The sequence below is a fragment of the Ambystoma mexicanum genome, chromosome 13 (genome assembly GCF_040938575.1).
Source record: "Ambystoma mexicanum isolate Mex_15411 chromosome 13, UKY_AmexF1_1, whole genome shotgun sequence".
Taxonomy (NCBI): domain Eukaryota; kingdom Metazoa; phylum Chordata; class Amphibia; order Caudata; family Ambystomatidae; genus Ambystoma; species Ambystoma mexicanum.
The window spans coordinates 683,325,871-683,350,947 of NC_090938.1; the positions used below are offsets into that span (position 1 = coordinate 683,325,871).

The 25,077-nt window shown below is 47.9% G+C and overlaps 1 protein-coding gene across 2 annotated transcripts in view; it reads left to right on the top strand.

Annotated features, from left to right (window-relative positions):
• Positions 1–25,077, top strand: part of CDK12 (cyclin dependent kinase 12) — a 629,271-nt gene that overhangs the window by 600,491 nt on the left and 3,703 nt on the right. The window lies entirely within an intron of this gene.

A 25,077-nucleotide genomic window follows, 5' to 3' on the forward strand; every position in this document is an offset into this window, starting at 1 on the left:
CATATGTACAGTAACCGTAGGTTCAATAACTTAAATCATCAAAGGAGGTAAGTAAACTGATGCAGTAAAATGTGACCAAGTTGTTATTTTCCCTAGCTTCAGCAGTCTAATCCCTAGGAACGGTGGGGCCTTGTGCCCAAAAGTCACAATGCTTCTTTCCAGAATGTATCTGATGCAGATAAGTTACTTGTCTTGGTGATTGTTCAAGAGAAGAGTTGCAACAAAGTAACTTTGTCCGGTGCAACCACCAAAAAGCAGTGGAATTGAAGGATACAAAGAGACTTGTTCCGAATGTTATCCTAGGGAGGACGGGGGGAGACAAATGCTTTGCATTTACTTGTCCCCCCTGACTGGGGAGTCGTTGGAGATTGGAATTTCGGATATTAGTTCCAGTGCTAAATGCCCAGGAGCTGCGGGTGTAAGGACCTTCCGCTGAGGGTCCAGGAGCAGATTACAACCTTTGGTGATTTGGGAATGCAGAATGCAATGATGCAGCCCTCTTCAGGACACCTCACAGGATGGTGGAAGGTGAGTCCCAGCGACGGCCACTGCACACATACGATGTCGGGCGTCATTCCAGTTGCCTGTGTAGGAATCCTTCTAGAGTGGGTTCTCCTGAAGCTGGGAGGTACAAACTCAGCAGGAACAGCCACTTATACAACAATCTTGTGACCACCAAGGTTATGGCTGCAAACTCGGAATGGTGGCAGGTTCGAGTCAGTTAACTAGATAGCTGGACAGTCCACCGGGTGGTCCAGGGACACTTCCCGAAGACTCATGGTCGCTGGATCCATGGAACACGTTGAGTCTGCTTGGTCCCACCAGTCCAGTGGTTGAAGCACTGCACATAGCCATTGCAGATCAGGGAATCCAACTGGGCTTCACCGGGCCAGACGTAGGAAGGTATGCTGGGCCTCTTCAGGAGACCTCTTCGGATCTTCAATTAGCTTTTCTTCTAAGAATGATTCTTGGTTCTACCACTCATCTGAAGAAGTGGCTGTCGGTCGTCCTTATCCAAAATCCAGCCTAGAAGCAAGTCAAAGCCCACCGATGGTAAGGGTGTGCAGCATTCAAATAGCCAGTAATTGTCCAATCAGGGACCACTATTGGTTTCACTCATGCCCCACACCTAGACTCGCTGGCACCACGGATGTGGAGTGGGACCAGACAGTCCAACCCACATCCTGAATGCACGCACGAAGACCTCACTAGACCACAAAAGCATCAGCTTTCCCGGGCAAGTGCATGACCTTATGAGGTATTCCATCTTGTGGTCTCCAGCTTGTGGTATAAGTTGTCTTCCTGTTAAATATTAGCCTTCCAGCTTCAAGGGATCGTGCTTTGGAAGGACCTCTAAAACTGAGACTGGAAGGACGCCTGCCGTAATCTATGCCCCATGGCCGTCGCTGGAGCTAGAGTTCCTCCGTCCTGTGTAGTGTCCTATAGAAGGCTGCATCGATGCATTCTGCATTTCTCCATCGTCAAGAGATGCACTCTGCTCCTGGACTAGACCGGAATAATCCTTTCACCCTCTGCTCCTGGGCACCCATCACCTTAATCGACAAAGGAAAATTCAATTTCCCATTTTACAATAAGTTATTTCGGTTTTTCTCTTTGTTGCTTTGTTTAACATTAGCATTCGGCACAGTCGCCAATACGCCCTGGTGTCCCCGTGTTAGGTAAGATTTGTATCTTTATGATGCATCTTCCTGACTTGTCAATCCCAGTACTTTTTGCTTGGACTTGGTAATTATTTTACCTTGTCCCTATGTGAGTAGGAATCACTTTGCCCTCAACTAGTCATTTACTCTTTGTATGGGTGACCTTTTTATGTCTACATAGTGTGTGATTGGAGTTAGTTTCCTATCACTTTGGACTGTCTGTAACATACCATGGCAGCACACAGCATTTTAAATGCAGTGGCTTCCTTTTAATTCTCTTATTTCTTGGGTGAACTACTGTTCCCAAAAAGTAAAGTGGGATTCACATCCCCTTTACATTTGTTGGTGAGCCAGCACACCACTCTTTATGCGGAGTGCTGGATGAATATAATGTATCCCCCTTTGTTACAAACTTTTTTGTTACAATTGCAAGTTTACTTGAATGGCTTGTAGAAGTGGTTTTAACGTAGTGACTTTTTAGTCTTATTAGTCACAGGCTGTTAAATCTGCCTAGGTAATGCAGACGGGCAACCATTCTGCTGGAATGATGGGCTAATTTTATTTGCCATTCTAGTTTGCTTGTTGTTTGAGGTCTTCCCCTGCCATTCTAGGCGGGACCGATCGCAGTGGAAGTTTAGTCTTTGGTGGGAATACTTTGTATTCTACGCCTACGCTCCAGAGTGTCTTGAGAAAGCACAAAGCGGGGAAGGAGTCAAAATCTCTGAGAGCCCTTTGTCTTTCACCTTGCCTGAAAGGTACCAAGTCCCAATGTGGGACTGACTGTCCTGATTGGACAGCCAGACCACCCCTTTCTGTAAACCGCAGGCAGTGTTTGCAGAAGTTGTACTGTGGTTCCTGATAAACACTCTGATTCTCTCTTTTGGAACAGACATTCTCCAATGGATTGCATTGACTGTGACATTGTTTGATCAACATGGATCTGAAGGTGCTACCACACAAGCAGAAGCTGGGGGCAGTGTGGTAGAATGAATAAACGCTAGGAATGTACAGGCAATGAGGGGGATGCTGCGGGTTTTGGTAGTTTAGGGGAACAGTGTGAAGCAATTGTGATGCACGTGGTTATGGAAAATGTATAAAAACAAAAAAATAGACACAGATTCTTTAAGCTGCTCACAAGGCGACCAATGGAGCTGAATTCGAAGAGACGGATGAAGAAAAGACGTCTAGCTATTTCCAGCGACAGGGTAGCCTGCTGTGTAACCGGAGCCTGATGCAACCCTTCCTTCCTTCCAACCCACCTTGCGCTCGCGAATGCAATGACTTCTACCCAGAGGCTGAGATCCCCTAGTCTCAAGAAGACTTTCATTATGAGCCATCCCACGTTGTGCTGCGACCTTGCTGGGCTGCACACTGCCAATACCTTGGGACCTCGAGCCTAAGTGCAGTGTATGGTCTCTGAAGTCTGAATCCATCCAAAACTTTGGACTACTATTGGATCTCCAGAGACACGATTCGAATCCTTGAAGTACCGTCACCAGAGTGCAGGACAGCGAATGAAGATAATCCGACCAGCAATATTCTTTCTTCATCTGGCTGCTGTAAAAAGGCGCCAAATCCAGACACGTGAGATTCTGTGAGGAAACCTTTGCTTTAAGCCTCTTCCTGACTGTTGCTGCTGCAAGCTTCCATCCAGTGCCCAGTTCTTTTGTCTCCAGACGAAGAATCCAGGGACTGGGACCTGAACTGCCGCATCCTGAATATTAGGGGAGTTTTCCTAGTCCACTTGAGCAAAGACTCTATAAAACTATCCCTTGGTGTACAGGTTTCCAACTCTTAGTGTAAGTCTGTACTACCCAACATTTCTGATAGAATGGTAGAGCAGCCAGGCTTATCTTTGGAGAAGGATGTGAGCTTGTAGGTAAGTACACTGAACCCTGTCAATAAAATAGTCCAAAGAAAGACTGAGACACTGTTATATGAAAATATATGTATTTAATATACACAGGCAGGTAAGTAAGTACTCTTTTTAGATAACTAAAACACATAGAAAATAATACTTTTCACTGATGACTGCTTCAATTGTAGCTGCTCGTGGTTACAATTGTTAGAGAATGACACTAATGACAGTTCTATCGTAGTACTAGTAAAGAAGCTCACTCGAATAGATTATAGATAAAGAGTAATGGCATTTAGATCATAAAGTCACAGCAAACAGTCTGTGGGAAGGAAAAGGATGGTTATACACACATGCATTTTTAAATGTCCTTGTAACACCTTTTTAGGCAAAGTCAATGTAGGAGTGAATATAAAGTCTTATGTAGCAGCTGGAAAGCAAAGTTCCTAAGAGTTCTTTAGTCATGAGAATCAAAATTCTTAGCAAGATAACACAAGTTATAGGGACCCTGCAAGGGACAGTCTAAGGGTCACAAGCTGTGCAGCCTGGGCCAGAGGTATGGGTGGCCACCCAAACACCTTGTGGTGCTCTCCAGTCACACTGGAGTGACTCTTCGGCTTAATGTACGTTCTACCATTAGCCCCACAATACCTTAGGTTAGATGAAGCAAACATAGCTGGATTTTCTGTTGTGCAGAAGCAACAGACCGGGTCTCCCGATTCCTTGGTCTGGTGATGAAAGGAAGGACTCTGAATGGGATGTTACAGGGTGGCTGTCTAATCAGGACATGGAGCCCCACAGTGGGAACAGGTTCCATTCAGGCTCTCTGGCAGACAAAGGTCAGGGGAGTTTTAAACTCCTCCCCACTTCCTGCTTTCGCAGACACACTGGCGCCTATGTAGGGACACCCAAGGGTTCCTGTCAAAGGCAAAACACACACATACCTCCCCCTCCTAGAATGGTATAAGAAGGGCTAACAAAGGACACCCACACGAGAAATGGCAAAAAACGAAAGCCACCATGTTCGAACATCGCTAACCCTATTGTGCTTAACCGAGATTGTGAACACAGTCTGCGGTCAGAAATAGCACAATAGTTGGTACAACATGTCCACTGCCACCAGCCATAACTGCAGGGTTGTCACTGCGACTTGAGTCACAGGAGCAGAGAGAAGGGGTATACTAGGTGTCGCTGTAGCACTCCACATAAGGTGGTGTGTACTAATCTCTCATAGGATAACATTTTAGGAAGGATACAAAGTATCCCTTTATCATTAATGTTAGGCAAGATTGTATGCAGTACCCTTTGGGTGCACTACAACAGCCCTGACCACCTGGCAATAGAAACCCAACCTTTGGTATAAGTCTGTACTACATTGGTTGGTAGCGTGTGGAGCATCCATAATTATCTCAAGAGGGGTCAATGTGAGCTGTAGGGAAGTTGCAGAGATTCAGTGACAAGTATTCAAATAAACTCTTACACACAAGGTTTCTTGATTAAACAATTATTAATTTATCAGTCAGTTAGAATAAGCCTTCTTCAGAAGGGAGCAATATAAAGCAACACACAAATACACTCCAAAAATACACACTCTTAGTTATCTAAATCAGCAAATGCCCATTTGGGATGAGACACGGGCACTACCTACACCCTCAGGTGACTTCAATAGCTATGGTGCTGTTGGCATTAATAGATCACTGTTGCATTTGGAATATTCTTGGGAGTAGTGTTAAAGAGAAGAGTTCAGAATAAAACAAGTATTCACACAGTTATTCTTAAGGAGGTAAGTACTTTCAAAACAACTCCTCAATGCAAAGTCAGTTAGCCCTTTCCTGGAAGCAAAGCAAAACACATAAGGAGAAGTCTCATTCAGGGAGCCAGGCCAGCCAATGTTAAATTGGCAAATGTCAAGGTGAACCGAAGCACTTCTTGCAGGTAAGTAGAAAGTCCATCCCAATGTTTAAAAATTCTTGGTAGAATAGAAGAAATCAAAGTAGGGCCACAAGCTGATTAAGCTTATGAAGTAAAGAAGCTGCAAGCAAATCTACATATGTAACCAAGCAAGTCTCCAACGAGGACAAGTGCTACACAACAAGAGTTAAGTTCTCTTAGACTGTACGGTACCTTTAGGTTGAAAAAAAAAGTGCAGCAGATTTCTGTTCCTGTGCAGCTCTGCAGATCTCCCTGTTCCTGGGCCTCAGTCGGGACAAGAGGGAGGACTTCTGGGGACTCCTGCACTGCAATGGGATGGTCACTGCTTGCAACCGGCAATCTTCAAACAAGTGGCACTTTGGTGTTTCAGCTGCTCACGTCTACCGCAAATAGCAACACTGCGGTTCCTGGCTGCCGAGCTGGGCTTGGCTTGTATCTGGGGTGCTGCACTCTGAGGGGGCTCAGGCTCGGTCAGTCCTGCTTTCTGGGAGTTGGGAGGATCTTCCTGGAGCTCTTGGCCAGCTTAAAAGCAACACAAACAAACTGGTGTTCCTCTCCCTGGCTATCCGAATCCAGCAGCAACTGCAGTGGATACTCGACCAGCTTTGAGAGGATGTCCAGGTGGCTTACTTCAGAGTTGAATGGTCCCACCAACTCAAAGGGAGAAGTCGTCCTTGCGGGAGATTCTCTGTCGATACGAAATTGGAGTTTCAGCACAGCAGCAGGGCTTCACCGGCAAACCAACGGTTCTAGGAGTTGGAGCAGGCGCCCTCTTAAAGTTCTTCTTTGGATTCTTTCGTCCAGTGGTAGACTCTGCCTTCCAAGCCAAAAAAGCCTTGCCTTTTATGCAGGTTTCTCCCATTCACTCCAGCCTAGCTGTCAGTCACCCAGCAGGGTGGCTGTCCTTGCCGGACAGTCAGCCGGCCAATCACCTAAGAGTGCATTCATGTCTCCTAGTAGACTAAGCACAGGGAGTTTTGGGCACCTCCCTCGCTTCCTGGCCCCGCCAGACACCCTGGAGCCAGAGGCGGACTTCACTTCTGAATCCCGCCAAAGCAAAATGAACAAAGGTACCAAACCTGGTTTGGCACGCAGAGTAAATCTCAAGAAGGACCTTTCCACAAAGAAATGGCGAAAAAAGATGACCGGGCCATTTTGACAAAAATTGCCCCATTGGTGCCTTGCTGCAACTGCGAACGCAGCCAGCCGTAAATGGACACCACGGTAGTTAAAAGTAAACCACTGCCACTAGCGATTCATCAAGGAAAAGGGTAACATAAAAATGTTACATGAGAAGCTAGACAAAGGGGATACTAGTAACCCCTCCAGCACCCTATTGTAAAATAGTGTGTGCAAGACAGTGCGTAAGTGTATTCTTGACTATAGGTGTGTGCTGGGGTCTGTGTACTTGCCTAAAGCCGTCCTCCCTCCTAGACTAATCCTGGCTGCTCGACCATAGCTATCAAACCTTTTGGGTAGTTCAGCCCAAACCTGGGGGTTGGAGCCCTGTACATCTAAGATGTAGTCTTCTACAGTCCTACCACAGGTGGAATTTAGTACAACTCCCTAACAGTCACACATATGGTCAGTTAGCGCACCCAGAAACCATGACCCATCAGATATTGGTGCCCTTGCTTCAAAATGATTGGACAGCATAGAGACCGCGCGATTGCCCCTATTTATATAATGACTCGATAGAAAGGGATGGTCTTCCCTGAAGATGGACTCGATATCTGACCACCATCAAAATCTCTCCCAAGCGGGAATACACTGTCTGTAAATGTCATATCTTCTAGATCGAAAAGCATCTATTTCTGCCGCTATGGTCGCCAGAATCAAGCAAGAGTTAATGTGTAACTTTACTGTATTTAGTTTGGATGAGAAAAATTCAACTTAATCAATGACCGCCAATTGTATCAGGTGGAGTCTTGGGATTGAGCTCATAATTGTGAGGATCCTATATCTAATTGAGTTTCCACTCTTCATCCTTCCACAGGGCCTCAATGCAAAGACAACTATCAAGTTCAGTAGGTGTGTCCTTCCGTGAAGGTAATCGACATTCTTTCATGACAGAGAATGTTGCTCATTCTCAGGTCTCATGTGGGTACGACAAGACCTCCAATGTTAGAGTTCGAATTTGGTTTAATTTTACCTATAATACACTTCTTAGATCTATCCAAGATTGAATGCGGCAAGGATTCCGGTTTGTCCACATTGTCAGATGGCGGCATGCTGGTCAATTGGGAGGGAATCTGGATCTCATTATCCTGAAGATTAGATCTGGACTCTTGCCTCTGCCGGGCCATCTTTACATGATCCTTTTATCAGCCAGACTCCAGCTCAGAGGTTGTTTTTGATCTTTAGGCATGACGTGATCGCTTTCCCTTGCTTCTCAAACTGAATTGGGGGCACAGAATTTGAGCTAAACAATTGCAATGACGAAAGAACCTTCGAGAGGAGTGATTTTCTTTTTTAGTTTTTTGGGGAATTTTTTATTTCACCAGATTTCTTTGATTATTCCAGTTTATTTTCCTTCTGAGGTATAATGTGGCTTTCCTTGTTACTTAAATTGGAAATCAACTCAACGAGATCATATAAGTTAGGTGTTTGACTCGAGTGTTCATCCAACAATTCCTCTAATCTCCGGTGAGGGATTCAAGGTGGAGGGAGGAATCAAACAAGAATCGGGATCTTTGACTGAGGTTCCTGAACCTCATTTTTTAGATTTGGTATTCAGTTTAATCAGTGCCACATTACAGACAGCAAGTATATTATCCAGTTTGCCCAGACTGAAAGCTAGAATCAGTGTATTATTAATAGTGTTTCTCAGGTGATCATAGAGAGACTCTAAGAATTGTAGAAGCGTTGTGAGAGCCGCAGTAGTCAAGGTTGTAATATTATAAGATCCATTTCGAAGGGATCGTGTCCTCCGACGTATTCTTTATCTTTGATAATTCATCTCCAGCTTGCTGGCCTCGGAAACATTTTTCTCAGTAGAGGGCGCTGCGCATTGACGTCCGTCGAGTTGGTGTCCCTCGACAGCCACTGTATCGGCACCGACGTCACCATGCCCATAAATAGCCACGCGCAGCGTCCGTTGCTCAGTTCCGTTTTTCCGCGCTTCGTGGTGCCTCGGAATATCGTTGCTCAGTTCTTTAGTCAAATATACTTCATTATTCCTCGAGAATACCGACTCATATTCGATGGCTTCCTCATCCCAACCGACGACTCCACGGTCCGGCTTCAAAAAATGTTGAGACTGTGGAAAGAAAATGTCATTGACGGATCCTATTAGGATCTGTTTGTGGTGCCTGGGAGTCGAGCACCATTGTTCGTAGTGCGAGGACTGCATGTCCATGACGGAGAAAGCCTTGAAGGAGCGTAAGGGGAAGCTCGGGAGAGGTAAGGCAGTTAAAACTTCTTCGAAAGTTTCCTCGGCGGAGTCAAGACATTCGTCTCCTCGCCATCACAAAAGACATTCTCGTTCTAGGTCTCAAAGCAGTTCCCATCACTTTTCGAGATCTAAGCATTCAAAAAAGGGACGTCGAAGATCCCCTTCCACGTCGTCTTCCGTTTCTCCGAAAAGGGTCTCCTGCCCCACGAAACATAGCTCTCAGGCTGAGTGGGAGGAATTCAGGAAAAAGATGCTTAGCGTCTTCGAGAAAGCGGCCTTGACCCCCTCGAAGACTGCTTAGGGTGATACCCTGGGTGAAAGACCCGAAAAATGAAAACACTGCGAGTCGCAGCACCTGGCGAAAGGAGCCACCCGAGAGCGTCACAAACCCTTGAGTAAAGGCAAGGTCGCGTCTTCGATGATGTCGTCGAAGATCCCTTTGACGCATAGATCTGCGTCTTCGATGCCATTATCGAAGGGTTCTTCGACGCACAGGTCAGTCGATTCGACGCTGTCTTCGACGCTGAGAAAGGACAAACACACGGCCACCTCACAGCCAGTGGTCATACCCAGAGCCTCGATCACAAGAATGTCGTCGACAACCTCGAGTAGAATTCTGATACTCTCGAGTTCCTCGAGGCCGCTACCAACTTCCTCTACGCCTTTTTCGATGCTTTGAAGCCTTTGACGTCCGTGTCGACGATGTCAATGTTTTCTCAGCCAATTATAACGAATTTGGCCCCTTCTGCTCTGGAAATGGGATTTGTACCATTTCCAAGATCTGATCATTCCAGAGCCTTAGCATCTATTTATGAAGAAGGGGAGAATTCGGATCAGGAGAGACCTTTTGAGTTGCAGGGATCTGCAACTCCTGTACCAGAGGAATTTACCTCTGAGGAAGGTAGGTTAAAGGACCACCAAGAATCCTTGCATGAAGCAAGTGGGTTGGACACTTGCCCAGAAGTGGAATTTGCCAAACCAGACCCAGGGGAACATGCTGAAACCCCTTATAGAACCTTGATGGCAAGGATAATAGAGTTTGAGGTGGTCCACACCCGTACCTGCTTTTCAGCAAGACGACCTCACAGACATTTTGGTTAAAGGTCCACAGGAGGATCCTGTGGTGCCATTTCATGCAGCATTACAAAGGAAAATATTGGCAAACTGGGAAACCCCTGAGGTTATCCTGGCAGTTATCAAAAAATTATCAGCCAAGTATAGGGTGTCTACTGCTGACCCTGAATATTTATCCAAACACCCAACTCTGGAGAGTCTGGTTGTTCGTGCAGCAACTTCATCCGGTAGTAAATCGGCTTACCCTACTTTTCCACAGGACAGGGATGACAAGAGATATGACTCTATGGCCAAAAAAGTATTTTCTGCATGTAGCATGGTGTTGAAATCCATCAATGCTACTTTTACGCTCGCAAGGTTCAGCCACACACTTTGGGTGTGTGCATCATCAGCGGCTGACTGCCTCCCGGAGGGAGAAGAAAGGGAAGCGTTTCTAAACCTCATTAAGGATGGTAAATAAGCAATGTGCGAATCCCTTCAAACTGGCATCGATTCTGCTGACAGCATCAGCAGGGCCATGGCGGCAAGTACAACAACCCGGAGATTTGCTTGGTTGCGAAAGTCTGGTTTTGCTCCAGATGTGCAAAGCAGACTCTTGAATATGCCCTTTGACGGCTGCTCTTTGTTTGGTAAGAAGGCGGATGACAGTTTAGAAAAGCTTCAAACATCAAAGGCAGCAGCAAAATCCCTGGGAGCTGCAATCCGTCGGAGACCATATCGCCCCTCAGGAACCTCTTGGAAAGGTAAGTCCTTTCGCTTCTATTCCGCATTCGGAAGAGGCAGAGGACAGCCGGTTCAAAGGGGTCCGAAAAAAATTCACCCGAGGTGGACGGGTTAAAAATGCAAAAGCCGCAGCAGCAACAGGTGCCTCTTTACCCTCGGCATCTGCATCAGCCGCCTCCAAACCGCTCTGAGGACTCTCCTCACAAGACACCAGTAGGGGTCAGGTTAACTCAACATCTGACGGAATGGCAGGCTATTACGTCAGATGCTTGGGCATTGGAGACAGTTGCCCAAGGTTACTGCCTGCCTTTCCTACGCATCCCTCAGTCATCCACCGGGGAACAGCTCTCTGAAAGTTCCAGATCCGCTCCTCTTGCAGGAAATTGTAGACCTGTTAGAGAAAGGTGCCATAGAACCGGTACCTGTAGCGGAGAGGAACAAAGGCTGGTACTCCCCCCTACTTTCTCATACCGAAGAAAGACTGAGGACTGAGACCTATCTTGGACTTACGAGAATTGAACAAGTTCCTCAGGAAGGACAAGTTCAAGATGGTAACTCTCTCAGATCCTTAAGGCCTTCCAGCTCCAGGACTGGCTGGTATCTCTGGACTTCCAGGATGCTTATTTCCATGTGCCAATCCATCTCAAACACAGGAAATACCTGAGGTTCGCAATTGGCGGCTCTCATTATCAATTTCGAGTTCTGCCATTTGGGCTGACCTCCGCCCCGAGGGTCTTCACCATGCTAATGTCGGTAGTGGCGGCAAGTCTAAGGAGGGGAGGGATTCACGTCTACCCCTACCTGGACGATTGGCTGATCAGGGCTGTATCTTCGGAGCAAGCTCAGGTCCAGCTAGATCATGTCTGCCACTTCCTTCACAAACTGGGCTTCTCCCTCAATTTAAAGAAGTCACAGATGATACCATCACAGAGACTCCAGTTCATCGGAGAGGTCCTGGTCACTTCTCTGGGAAAAGCCTCACCACCAGAGGTGAGGGCTCAAGATATTCTGCAGATGGTCACCAAGTTTCAAAATGCCCAACATCTCCCAGCCTTCGACTTTTTGAGGTTGCTAGGCCTCATGGCATCATGCATCTTCCTTGTGCCAGAATCTCGCCTGAGAATGAGAGCTCTCCAGTGGGCGCTAAGAACCCAGTGGTCGCAGTTCTCAGGAAAAATGACAGATCTCCTTCGGATTACGGACAAGGGAGCCCAAGACCTTCAATGGTGGGCTTATCGAGAGAACATTTTGAAAGGAGAACTGTTTTGGCAACAATGGCCGGAGATAACAGTAGTCACTGACGCCTCACTCACGGGGTGGGGAGCCCATGCCAACGACTTGACCATCAGCGGTCGTTGGTCTCCATCGGAGTCCAGACTACACATCAACCTATTGGAGCTGAGAGCGATCAGACTAGCGCTGAAAGCTTTCCTGCCATCAGTACGGGGAAAAAATGTCCTGATAATGACGGACAACACAGTGGCCATGCACTACCTCAACAAAGGAGGAGGCGTGGGATCACTGCCACTGTGCAGAGGGGTAATGCAGCTCTGGTTTTGGGCAATTCAAGAAGGAATCTCTATCGGCAGTTCACCTAGCCGGAGAGAAGAACTTGACGGTGGGCGCTCTGAGCAGGCAGGGCAGTCTCCGACGAGTGGGAACTAGCTCAGGAAGTCCTTCAGGAGATCTTCGCCCTTTGGGGAACCCCTCAAGTGGATCTGTTCGGCACCAGTACAAACAGGAAGTGCGATCTGTTTTGTTCAAGGGAATTTCCCCCGAGAGGAGCTCTAGGGGACGCGTTCGTAGTGGACTGAGAGTTTCCACTCCTGTACGCGTTACCACCAGTCCCTATCATTCCTCAAAGGATCAGGAGGTTGAGAAGATTCCTGAGGACCATGATCCTAATTGCCCCAGACTGGGCCAGGAGAACGTGGTACCTGAACCTTCTGGACATGGCCATCTGCCCTCCAATTCGCCTTCCACTCAAGGAGAATCTTCTCTCACAGAAGGGAGGTCAGGTTCTCCATCCAGACATCAGAACTCTCAACCTTCACGCTTGGCTTCTGAAAGGTTGAGATACAAGGATTGGGACCTCCCTGATGACGTCATGGAGGTGTTGCTTTCAGCCAGAAGGCCAGCAACAAAGTCTTTATACCGCTGCCGTTGGAACAAATTTTGCAGCTCGTGTAGAGAAGAGAATATCGACCCCTTTTAATGTGGTACACCAACTGTGTTATCCTTTCTACTCTATTTGGCAAATTCAGGCCTTCAAGTTGGCACTATCAAGGGCTATCTCGCAGCGCTATCGATCTTCAAGCGCACTGCAGAGGAGCCATCGTATTTCAAATTACCCTTAGTAATACAATTTCCAAAGGGATTAACTAATGTCTATCCTCCAAGACCATTCTAGGTTCCCTTATGGGACTTAAATTTATTTCCTGATGGGTACTCGAACCACTGCACTCTTGTTCGCTAAGATTTCTCACCCTTAAAACGGTCTTATTAGTGGCACTAACATCTGCTAGAAGGGTGAGCGAATTACAAGCTCTATCTTGTAAACCCCCTCATACAATTTTTCGGAAAGACAGTTGTCCTACAGGTGAAGCCTAATTTCCTCCCAAAGGTGGTTTCTGAATTCCACATCACTCAGAAAATTACCTTACCTTCATTCTATCATCCTCCCCATCCGGGGAAAGAGGAAGAAAGGCTACACAGGCTTGACCCAAGGCGGGCTTTAAGCTTTTACATCAGCAGACTTGTTAAGATTAGGCAAGCAGACCAATTGTTCGTAGGTTACTCGGGGCACAAATTGGGACTACTGATAACAAAAAAGACCGTTTCCAGATGGATTATTTTGGCCATTCTGGAATGTTACAAACTAGCAGGGAAAGAGCCTCCTCAAAATCTTAGGGCTCATTCAACCAGGGGTATCGCAGCCTCTTCGGCCCTCCAAAGAGGGGTTCCAGTTCGAGACATGTGCGGCTGCCACATGGTCGTCCGCACATACCTTCACAAGATTTTACAACCTGGATTCCTCCTCTAGTCAAGAGACTAGGTTTGGCAAAGCCGTATTACATTCTGTTCATTCCTAAAGGGAAACATGGCGTTTTTACTCCCTCCTCCAATTACACACCACTGCTATGGGAGTCTATCAAAGATAAGGAATACGTCAGAGGACACAATCCCTTCAAAGAACAAGTTACCTGGTAATGTTCTTTCGATGGGATGTTCCTCCGACATATTCCTTATCGCCCCTCCCATCCATCCCCACAGTAATACTTCCCTTGTGGTTGCAGCTTACGCTCCTTCAAGGTCAATAACCAATTCATGCATGACTTATCTTATGCTACAAAACGGAACTGAGCAACGGACGCTGCGCATGGCTATTTATGGGCATGGTGACGGCGCCGATACGGTGGCTGTCGAGGGACACCAACTCGACGGACGTCGATGCGCAGCGCCCTCTACTGAGAAATATTTTTCCGAGGCCAGCAAGCTGGAGACGAGCGATCAAAGATAAGGAATACGTCGGAGGAACATCCCATCGAAAGAACGTTACCAGGTAAGAAGTAACTTGTTCATTTGTTGGAACATCTGTTGATTGTGTAGCTATCGGGGAAGCAAATGGATCAAAGTTCTCTATCTGTATGGCCAAGTGGTGCTTCCTCCTGTACACAACCTGAGGGTTCTACACGCGTGGGGGATCATGGGTACAGTGGACGTCACACTCGGGATAGTATTACTGGCATGCCCTAGTTCTACACCCCTTTTCGAGTTTTGAAAAACAAACTGTAATACTCTGCAGCTTCCACTTGTTGGCCTATGCACAGCATGTGAATCTAAGCAGATACAAGCATCAGAAATATGATTACGGTGAGTAATGTATCCCATATAGGTTCAGAAAGGAGATGTCGAGAGTCCAATAAAATGGGGCTTTTAGCCAACATTGTTTCCACTCCTTTGAAAGGTGTGGTGGAGGGGCTCAGTGTATTGGGAATGATGGTTCAGGAACAACAGAGGAGGTTGGAGGTGGTAAATGAGATTGCTTGGCAAAGTAGCTAATTATTTCGAGGGGATTGTGTCCTCTGACGTATTCCACATCTATGACAGGTAATCGCCACAGCTGTGCTGCTTCAGAAAATTGCCACCGTGTCTGGGTCTAGGTAAAACAGGCAGCCACGCGGTGCCTCGCTATTGTTCAGGTTCCTATACCGGCACCACCACAAGTGCCCCAACGCTACACATATACCACATCCCAACGTTAAGGCCGACACCGCCCTCTGGTGCCGAGCCACACCTCTCTGCCTGCCTATATGGTCATCGCTTTGCGATGCCCGTCTATTTTGAGTCCTTTCTACTCTACTCTGCCCCCCCCCCCCACCCCCCCCTGTTCCCCAAGTGCCGCTTGTACCGGAAGTCCTACCCTATCTAGGCTGCCCCCGTGTCTCCCTTCCGTCTTGCCGAGCCCCTAAAACCTCCCAGTTCCCTCTCCCCCCAGGCCTCCCTGTGGAGTCTAGCCCAGTGCCCCCCCGCCAGCGTAATATCTCTTCCGTGTACCCTAGCCCTTCTCCTTCCTTCCTTTCCCTAGCTTGCTCCTCCACTCTCCAGGTCCCCCGTTTTTTCTGCGAACGTGTTCGCTTCGGTATCTCGGTGCACCTCGGTTCTTCTCCTGATTGAATCGGTTCTTCGTTCTTGGTTTTTGTGTAAAATCATGTCTTCATCTTCTAGCCCGCGGTCGGGCTTCAAGAAGTGTCGGGAATGCGGTTCCAAGATGTCGCTTACGGACCCGCACGACGTCTGCCTCTGGTGCCTCTGTGAGGACCACGCCACCGATGACTGTGACGATTGCCAGTCTTTGACGTTGAAGGCCTTGCGGGAGTGGAAGAAGCAGCTATCTGTAGGTAGGGTTTCCAAACCTCAAAAGTCGAAATCCGCTGGGCTTTCGACCGATGATTCGAAGGGCGACTCTGTGTCGGCGTAAATCCAGGGGGGGGTCTCGGTCCCGGAGTGGTTCCCGCCATTCCTCTGCCTCTTCTAGGCACTCTCGGAAGCGCCATCACCCGTCGCCTTCCCAGTCCTCGTCCGAGGACTCCGCCAGACGGCGGGTAGCTTGTCCAAACAAGCATTCCTCTCCTGCGGAATGGGATGCATTTCGTAAGGAGAGGATGGCGATTTTCAAATCGCAGGGCTCCGTTCCGTCTGCGCTTTTGAGAGAAGCCTGCAAGGAACACGCTAGGGCCACTGCTCGCACGCCTTCGGGCTCGGGCAGTTGGCTCGATTATCGGGAGCCGTCGAGGTCCCGATCGGACAAGGTAGATCGCTCTAGCCATGCCCGCTCCAGGAAGAAGACGTCGACCCCATCAGCGCCATGTCCTTCGCGGTACTCTCTTGAGCCTGATACTCACGCCGAATCTTCATACAGGCGTCTCATGTCGAGGGTGACTGAGTATTTGGGGTGGTATGCTCCACCCGTGGATTTTCTGCAGAATCACCTGACAGATATCTTGGACCAAGGTCCACCGACTGACCCGTTACTGCCATTTCATATGGCCTTTCAAAGAAGGGTGGTGGCGGCTTGGACTGCTCCGGAGAGTCTCCCGGCAGTGAATAAGTCGTTGCCGAACAAAACCGTCCTGCCAGTGGCGACCCCGGCTACTTGTCTTTGCACCCCACTCCGGAGAGTTTGGTGGTGCAGGCGGCTACGGCCCCAGCGAAGCAGGCGTCGTATCCTACCATCCCTCCTGATGGGACGACGAGCGTTTCGACGGTTGGGCGAAGAAAGTATTTTCATCTGGGGTATGGCTTTAAAGGCAGCCAACTCCATTTGTGCCTTGGCAAGATTCACTCACACTCTGTGGAATTGTGTGTCTTTGGCGGCTGAAAATATCCCCGAAGGGGAGGAACAGGATGGTTTTCTTGATCTCGTTCAGGATGGCAAGGATGCCATGTGTGAATCCTTTCAGTCGGGTCTGGACGTGGCAGACTGTGTCAGCCGGTCTATGGCGGCGAGCACCGTGATGCGCAGGTTTGCGTGGTTGCGGAAGTCGGGGTTTACTCCTGATGTACAGTCCCGGCCTCTCAACATGCCCTTTGATGGTGAACATCTTTTTGGCAGCAAGGCTGACGAGAGCCTTGAGAGGTTGCAGACCTCCAAAGCTGCAGCGAAGTCGTTGAGCACTGCAGTTCGTAAACCTCTGCCTTTTCGTCCTAGGGGACAGCAATGGAGGGGAGGTTTCTTTCGATACTACTCGACCTTTGGTAGATCAAGGGGAGCTGCCAGTCAAAGGGGCCAACGTAGGAGTACCAAAGGTGGAAAATAAGGTACTCGAGGTGCCAAAGCCGCTCGGGCAGTTGCCTTTTTGCCCTCAGGCACTGCCGCAGCCGCTTCAGCTCAGTCATGAGGCCATATCCCATGGTTCGCTGGTTGGGGGAAGGCTGGCGCAGCATCTTGTAGATTGGCGTGCCATTACTTCAGATGTGTGGGTTCTGGAGATCATAGCCCACGGCTACTGTCTTCCTTTCCGGCAGAGGCCTCATAACAATCCCCCAGGGAAGCTATCTTTGAAGATGCCGAAAGGCGCCATAGAACTGGTGCCTGTAGAGGAGAGGAACAAGAGATATTCCCCATATTTTTTGATCCCGAAAAAAGACGGGGGATTGATACCCATCATGGACTTGTGTGGTTTGAACAAGCTCCTCAGGAAGGACAAGTTCAAGATGGTTACTCTCTCTCTCAAGTCCTCCAGGCCCTTCAATTTCAGGACTGGTTGGTGTCTCTCGACCTCAAGGATGCTTACTTTCATGTGCCGATTCATCCCAAGTACAGGAAGTACCTGAGGTTCGCGGTTGGCGACTTGCATTTTCAGTTTTGGGTCCTGCCATTTGGATTGACCTCCACCCGAGGGTCTTCACAAAGCTCATGGCGGTGGTGGCAGCGTATCTCAGGAAAGGGGGGGATTCACGTCTTCCCCTACCTGGACGATTGGTTGATTAGGACGCCCTCTCCTGAGCAATTCCTGGATCATCTGTCAGTCACCAGCCACTCCCATCACAGGCTGGGATTCTCCCTCAACTTAAAGAAGTCCCATTTGACACCTAGCCAGCGGCTCCAGTACATCAGAGCAGTGCTCGACACATCTGGGGCAGTGTTCTCCTCCCCAGGTGATGGCTCATCACATTCTGCAGATGGTGGACAAGTTTCAACGTGCCCAGGGTCTCCCGGCATTCGAGTTCTTGAGGTTGCTCGGCCTCATGGCATCCTGCATTCTACTGGTGCCAGAGGCCAGGTTGCGGATGAGATCTCTGCAATGGGCTCTCAAGATGCAGTGGTCGCAAGCCTCCGGCAGGATGTCGGATCCTATTCGGGTGCCGGCCTCGGTCGCCCAGGATCTTCTGTGGTGGGCCGTCGAAGGCAATCTGATGAAGGGGGCTCCATTTTGCCTAACCTGGCCGGAGGTGACGATCGTGACGGATGCATCCTTCACGGGATGAGGAGCTCATGCCAACGAATTGGCGGTCGTTGGTCTCCGTCGGAGTCCAGACTCAATATCAATCTGTTGGAGCTGAGGGCCGCCAGACTATCCCTGAAGGCTTTTCTGCTGTCTGTGTGGGGGAAGAATGTCCTGATTCTGACCGACAATTCAGTGGCCATGCGTTACCTCAACAAAAAGGGGGGGGCAGGGTCTCTCCCTCTGTGCAGTGAGGCGATGCAGCTCTGGTTCTGGGCCATCCAGCAGGAAATCTCGATCTCGGCAGTTCATCTGGCCGGAGACGAAAACACAGCGGCGGACGCTCTGAGCAGGCAGAGCATGATCTCTAACGAGTGGGAGCTGGCTTAGGAGGTTCTCCTGGAGATCATCGCCCCTTGGGGGACCCCACAAGTGGATCTCTTCGCCACCAGTGTCAACCGGAAGTGCGAAAAGTTCTGCTCGTGGGAGTTTCCTCCAAGAGGTGCCTTGGGGGACGCGTTCGTAGTGGAGTGGTCCTTTCCACTGCTGTACGCGTTTCCTCTAGTCCCCGTCATTCTGCAAGTGCTGCGGAGGTTACGGAGGTTCGGTTCCCGAATGATCCTCGTTGCTCCGGCATGGGCCAGGAGAGTGTGGTACCCGGACCTTCTCGACATGTCCATCTGCCCTCCACGCAGTCTTCCCTACCGAGACGATCTGCTCTCACGGGAGGGGGTCGGGTTATCCATCCAGAGGTCAAGTCTCTCCACCTTCATGCTTGGTTTCTGAAACGTTGAGTTAGAGGATTGGGACTCCCCTGAAGACATGATGGAGATGTTGCTTTCAGCCAGATAGCCTGCAACGAAGTCCCTGTACCGTTGCCGTTGGAGAAAGTTCTGCGACTGGTGCAGGATAAAGAATGTGGATCCTTTTTCATGTGCCATTCCTGTGGTTCTGTCTTTTTTGCTTTCAAGGGCCTGCAAGTGTGTACCATTAAGGGTTATCTGGCGTCGCTGTCCATATTTAAGCGCTCGTCTGAGGAGTGTTCTTATTTTAAGATTCCTTTTGATTTCTCAGTTTCTGAAAGGGCTCACTAATGTGTTCCCTCAGTCACCTTTCCAGGTGCCCGGCTGGGATTTGAACTTAGTTCTGAAATTCCTAATGGGAGCTCCTGTCATGATCTCTGCTTCCAAAAGGTCAGGGTTTTCCCAACTCCCTTGGAAGCAGATCCATAACCCAGGTTCCGAGTGCCAACCAGTCCCAATTGGGACCTTTTGGACCCAGTCCTGGCGCCAGTGGCACCAGGCTCATAAATATGCCCAGTCCCAGCGCTGGAAGCGCCGGGCTCATAATGCTTGGGTGGACTTACCTGCAGCAGACCATGCTGCTTACTTGCCTGCCAGTTGAGCCTCTGATCCTCTTCTGTTTGGAACTACTTTTCCTGTTGGGTGGGGCAGGAGCCACTCCCTAGGTTCAGAACACTGGAACTCTTCTGGAAAGCAGGAACTCTTTTCTTACCTAGGCGTGGCTGTGGAAGGAGACACTTAAGCACTACAGGAGGCTATTTAAACCACACCCGATGGATGAATCTTGCTTTGCGTTATTCTGCATCCTCTGCAGCAGAACGCTCATCGTGTCTTCTGCATCTGATCCTGGGCCTAAGGAAAAAGGCTTACCATCCTGAATCCAGTCTTCAGCAACACCTATAAAGACAAGAAAGAACAGGTTAGCATTACGGTCTTCAGTGACAGCTCTTCACTTACCTGGTCCATCGGCTGTCACCAACGCCTCGCGCTGCATTCCGGCATCTGAAAGACAAAGGCTTACCTACTCTTTGTGCGCTCCGGAGGTCTTCACACTGCATTCCGGCATCTGAAAGACAAAAGCTTACCAACTCTTCGCACGCTCCGGAGGCCGTCGGCGCTGCATCCCGCATCTGAAAGACAAAACAAGGTGCGTTTAAAGACATTGGGGAAGTTTAATACTCACGTGCCATTACTCCTTTCCACATCTAACCCAGTGGGTATTCCGGCACCCTGCAGCCGCTCCGAACTTGTACCTGCAAAATAAAAAGACAGTTAGAGCGCATCGTGAAGCAGGCAACAAGCGCTTACTTACGTGCTTCCAGGCGCTTCTATTCATCACACGGGCTCCATCTTCAACTCACTTCAGCCCGTCATCCGCCATCGCCGGAACCCTGCAAAACAAGAGACATCATTACTAAAGACTTTAAAGACATTAGAATTACTCGAAACTTACAGTTCATGCAGTAAACGACGGACAGCAGTCCTCTGAAGTCAAGAGGCCTGCTCCCCTTATCCAGTGAAGAAACTGGTTACAGCACCCTGCCCCGAAGCTGATGGAGAGCACAGCGTTCACTTACCTAAGGTGAGAGCGTTAACCTTTGGGGTTCTACAGGAGAAGAGAAAGGGAAGAAGAGAGAGGCATTCAATAACCCAGTTCCTTAATCCCATATTTTCTATCTGCAGACATCTTACCCTTCGAGTCAGACATACAGTGCACAGAGGTCCAGCCCAAAGAGCCAGCCGTGTGTTACACATCACCTTTGAAGATACGGTATACGCCCAGTCAAGACCAGCGCCTCTACGGGAATCAGGTGAGCGTTACAGCTCCGTTTGAGCCCTTACATTCTTGACTCGCAGATATCTTGGGCGTAATTGAGCTCGTTGCTTGGGGCCAGTTAGTCCCCAGCTCGTTGCTTGGGGCCACTTACAGGCCCCAGCTTGCGAGTCAAACACCTACAGTGTTTGACTCGCAGATATCTTGGGCGTAAAGGCAAGGGTGCTGAAGAACTGTGGTCTCTGTGACCCCCTTAAATAGCCAGATGGAATAGAAGTACAGCATTTCGATATAATGTGCAACACGGGAATACTGCCTCCACTTGTCTATGGATGCACCACCAAATGAAAGGAAAGATGAATGCTCTCATCAGTTAAAATTAGCATCTTGAAAGCAGCCAAATAGCGCCGAGCATTTCTTGATTTGTGCCGAAGAAATTGAAGTTAGTGTCTGAAAAACAACGGTGAATCTGGGAAGTATCTACTACGCACGCAGTAATTCCTCTGTCCTGTAGATGGCCTATACCAACCATACCAGCAGCACCGTGAAGGTGTATTGTTAGTTATGATGGCCAAAACATATGTCGACTATAATTGAGTGAACTATTACCAGCTAGTGTTCCCTCCCCCTTTTTATTACATCTACTTGAACTTTAAAAAGGTGTCCTTTGTTCAAACAAGAACACTAGGTACACCATGAAAGAATTAGATTCAGTGACGGAGAGGCTGGGTTAAATTATCCACGAAAAAACAGCTACCTCTACTAACATCAACAGTCCAATTAAGTTGTGTAGGTGACTATCGCCAACTTTAAAGGCAAACCTTACTAGTACAGAAACATCATTGATGAACTACATCTTTTGATTGTTTTTCCCTTTTTCTATTTCTTTTTACTTTCCCTGTGACACAGATGGGTCATTGTTTTGGTGCACACTCACCGTGGAGAGTGTAAGTGCTTGTGCACAGTTCTAGCATTATTGTTAATGTATTTAAATGTACAGATTTCTGTTAGGTTTTTAATTTTTGTATATTATGAATTAAAATTAACAATTGTTTGTTTTCAATAACTGAGTGGTGGCCAGAACAATTTGTGATTTTTCCGGATTGGTTTTGACTTGACCTGTTGCAATTTAGGGACTAGAAGAAAGGGGTAGGTGACCTATCTATTGTTTTTCGTTCGGACTTTCATTTGAGCCAGAAGGTCATTCTTCTGGCTTTCTATCCTCCTCCACATCCTAGTAAGGAAGAGGAGAGGCTCCATAGATTGGATCCTAGGAGAGCTTTAAGTTTCTACATCTCTCGCATGTCACCGGTCAGAGTGGACGATCAGCTCTTAGTAGGATTCGCTGGAAGGTGTTTGGGTCAGGCTGTTACTAAGCAGACCTTGTCCAGATGGATTATCTTGACAATCTGAATGCTACCATCTGGCTGGTAAGGATCCTCCAGTAGGCCTACTGGCCCATTCTACTAGGGGTGTGGCTGCCTCTACTGCTCTGCAGAGGGGTGTTCCCATTCATATTTGTGAAGCAGCCACATGGGCCTCTGACCATACTTTTGTAAAGCACTACTCCCTGGATTCTATCCATGGGCAAGATTTGGCCTTTGGCAAGGCGGTTCTCTATTCTGCAATTTAATTGGGCATTCTAAATTCTTTTCCCACCTCCATATGTTGGTACTGCTTTGGGAGTCTGTCACAGATGTGGAATACGTCAGAGGGCACAATCCACTCGAAGAACAAGTGACTTTCTTACCTCTTAACGTTCTTTCGATGGGATGTTCCTCCGACGTATTCCACATCGCACCCTCCCAGCCTGCCCCTCTACAGAATTTCTTATGCGATTGCAGCTTATGTTTCCGCAAGGCTTTCTGTAGTCATACTGGCAGAAGATTGGTGCCACATGTTCTGGGGAAAAAACTACAACTGAGGCTACGGGCGTCGTGCGTCCTACTTATAACATCCGGTGACGTTGGCTCGACGGAGGACCACGAGGACAGCGTATCGACGTCATTGACGCCTGACGCAGATGCCGAGTATTTGCAGAAGCAGCACAGCTGTGGTGATTACTGTCATAGATGTCGAATACGTTGGAGGAACATCCATCGAAAGAACGTTAAAAGGTAAAGTAACTTGTTCTTCTGCCTTAGAGATTATAGGAGTTGAAGCTAGACTGTGCATAACGAGCTAACTCGTAGCCCAGTGGGTTCAGCTATTTTGCTCGGATAGTTTTGGATAGGACTTCAATGCAAGCAACGCCAAAGTACAGGGTAAGATCTTACCTGGCAAAAGAAGTCTCTCACTACTGCTAACTGCCCTCTGCTTTTTGCACTCTGTGCCGCGCGCAACCGGAGGGTGTTTGAAGCGTTGGCAGAGCAGCATGCACCCTTGGGCCACTTCCCAGACAATGCTAAGGACAGAATTAAAAGTTTGAATTAACGCCTTCCAACAGTATCCAAAAGTAAAAATGAAAGCCTGCCACCTTCACCCAGGGTAAGAGGGCAGAGAACTGCACTCAGTCTCACACTCTTCCTCCATTCTTATGAAACAAGTTTTGTAGTCCTTAAAACGACATCCATCCCTAAATGGAAACTTTTGCTGGACTGCTTTGTAATTGACTGTAACTGGCCCCAAGCAACGAGCTGAATTGAGTCCCAATCACAACAGTGAAAAACAGCAGCTGCCCTCGACTCCACAGAAGGGCTTCACGCCACAAGGGTCTCTCATTCCTCAATTAGTACGCCGTTCACAGGAGGGCGTGGCAGGGCTTGTAGACGCTTCAGAGTTGTTAAACGCACAATGCCCAGGGTGTTGTTCGTAACTGGCACCAGGCACCAAGCTGAATTGAGCCCCAACAGCAAAGAACTGCAGCCACCCTTGACTCCACAGACGGACTTCATTGACTGTGGTAGGAGAGCGTTTCCGGTCTCTTTGTAATGTTATTCTTATGGTAACCTATTTTTTAGCCACATAAGCCCATTCTAGTTGTTTTCCTGTCCTACTGATTTATCTTATGCCAACATGGGTGGATACTGTATTTTGTATGTTTTGTCTTGCATTCTTCCTTTGGTTATTGCATGCATCGTCACTCAGTGCGTAACATCTATCAGTCGTAGCATGATCGAAATAAGTAAATAGAAATGCTTTCACACCCCTCACCAGAGGTCTGTACAAAAAATGTCCATAAAAGGATCTAGAGAAATTCTTCTAATACCTGCCCTGGCACTTTGTTACCCAACATCAGGACCCCATCCTACTTTCCCTTCCTCACACCAGTCTTTCCTACCTTTCCTTCCCCCACTTCTGATCCTGTTCCCCTTTGTAATGAGGTCTACTTAACCCGTAATTGCTTAAAACAGAGACGACATTGAGATGCATTCATGTAAATTGCATACATCTGTCCATAAACTTGCAACAGTGGATTCGTTTTGTGGTTGGTACCACATGATTGATTTTGAGAATTGACCCTTTAGGCTTTCACGTTTTAATACAATTATGACTGATGGATTACTCATGTAACCTATGGGCAGGAATGTTCGTGACATGCTCTGCATCTTCTGTGAGATTGCACATTTCTGTTCATGAATTGATACTTTTGCTGCCACTATTTTGAGATTTGTATGCAGAATGGCAGGCTACCTTGCCATCTTGTACCGATCAAAAGTATTTGTATAACTTACATGTTGGCTAAACCACATGCCTACTGAATGCAATGTTTTGAATGTTTCTTCTTAAAGCAATGTTTACTTTTCCGCTGAGGAATAGGTTTGAGCTTTTGTTTCCTGTTGCTCTTTTCCTTTACTCCCTTCATTTGTAATGCTTGAAGTTAATTTCTACCACTGTTGGATAATTTAGGAGTATGTTCTTTATTGTTACTCCCAAGTTCTAGGCACTCCTTAGCATCCATCCTTTATTTCCCATGCCCTTCCAGTTGACTGTCTTATAGCTGAGCTGAATTTGCTTTTTTGTGCATGGTAGAATGTGTGGTCCTATTAGCATGCAGGGTTCGAAATTGAGGAGAGCTGGGAGCTATTTAGCTCCTGCCTCTAGCATAGTAGATCCTGGTTAGCTTGAAACCAACAGCTACCAGGAGCTACTTTTTGCTCCTAGGGCTAATTGGTGCATTACAGACATGTAAATGTGACATTAACTTTGAGTATTTGAGAATGTTAATTAAAACAAATTTGAGCACATCTAATATATATTTAAACACAATGGTGCGTACAAAATGGGCATACAGTTAAAGGGATATCTCTGGTAACTCCTGGTTCCCCTGCGGTTGCTCCTGCCTACAGTGTAATGCCCGACTCCCAGGAGCTAGTTTTTATCGAATATCAATTTCGAATCCTGAGCATGAGTAATCTTATGTGGTACAGCAGCAGTACATTGTTTTCTCGTACTTCGTGACAGTTTCTGGTT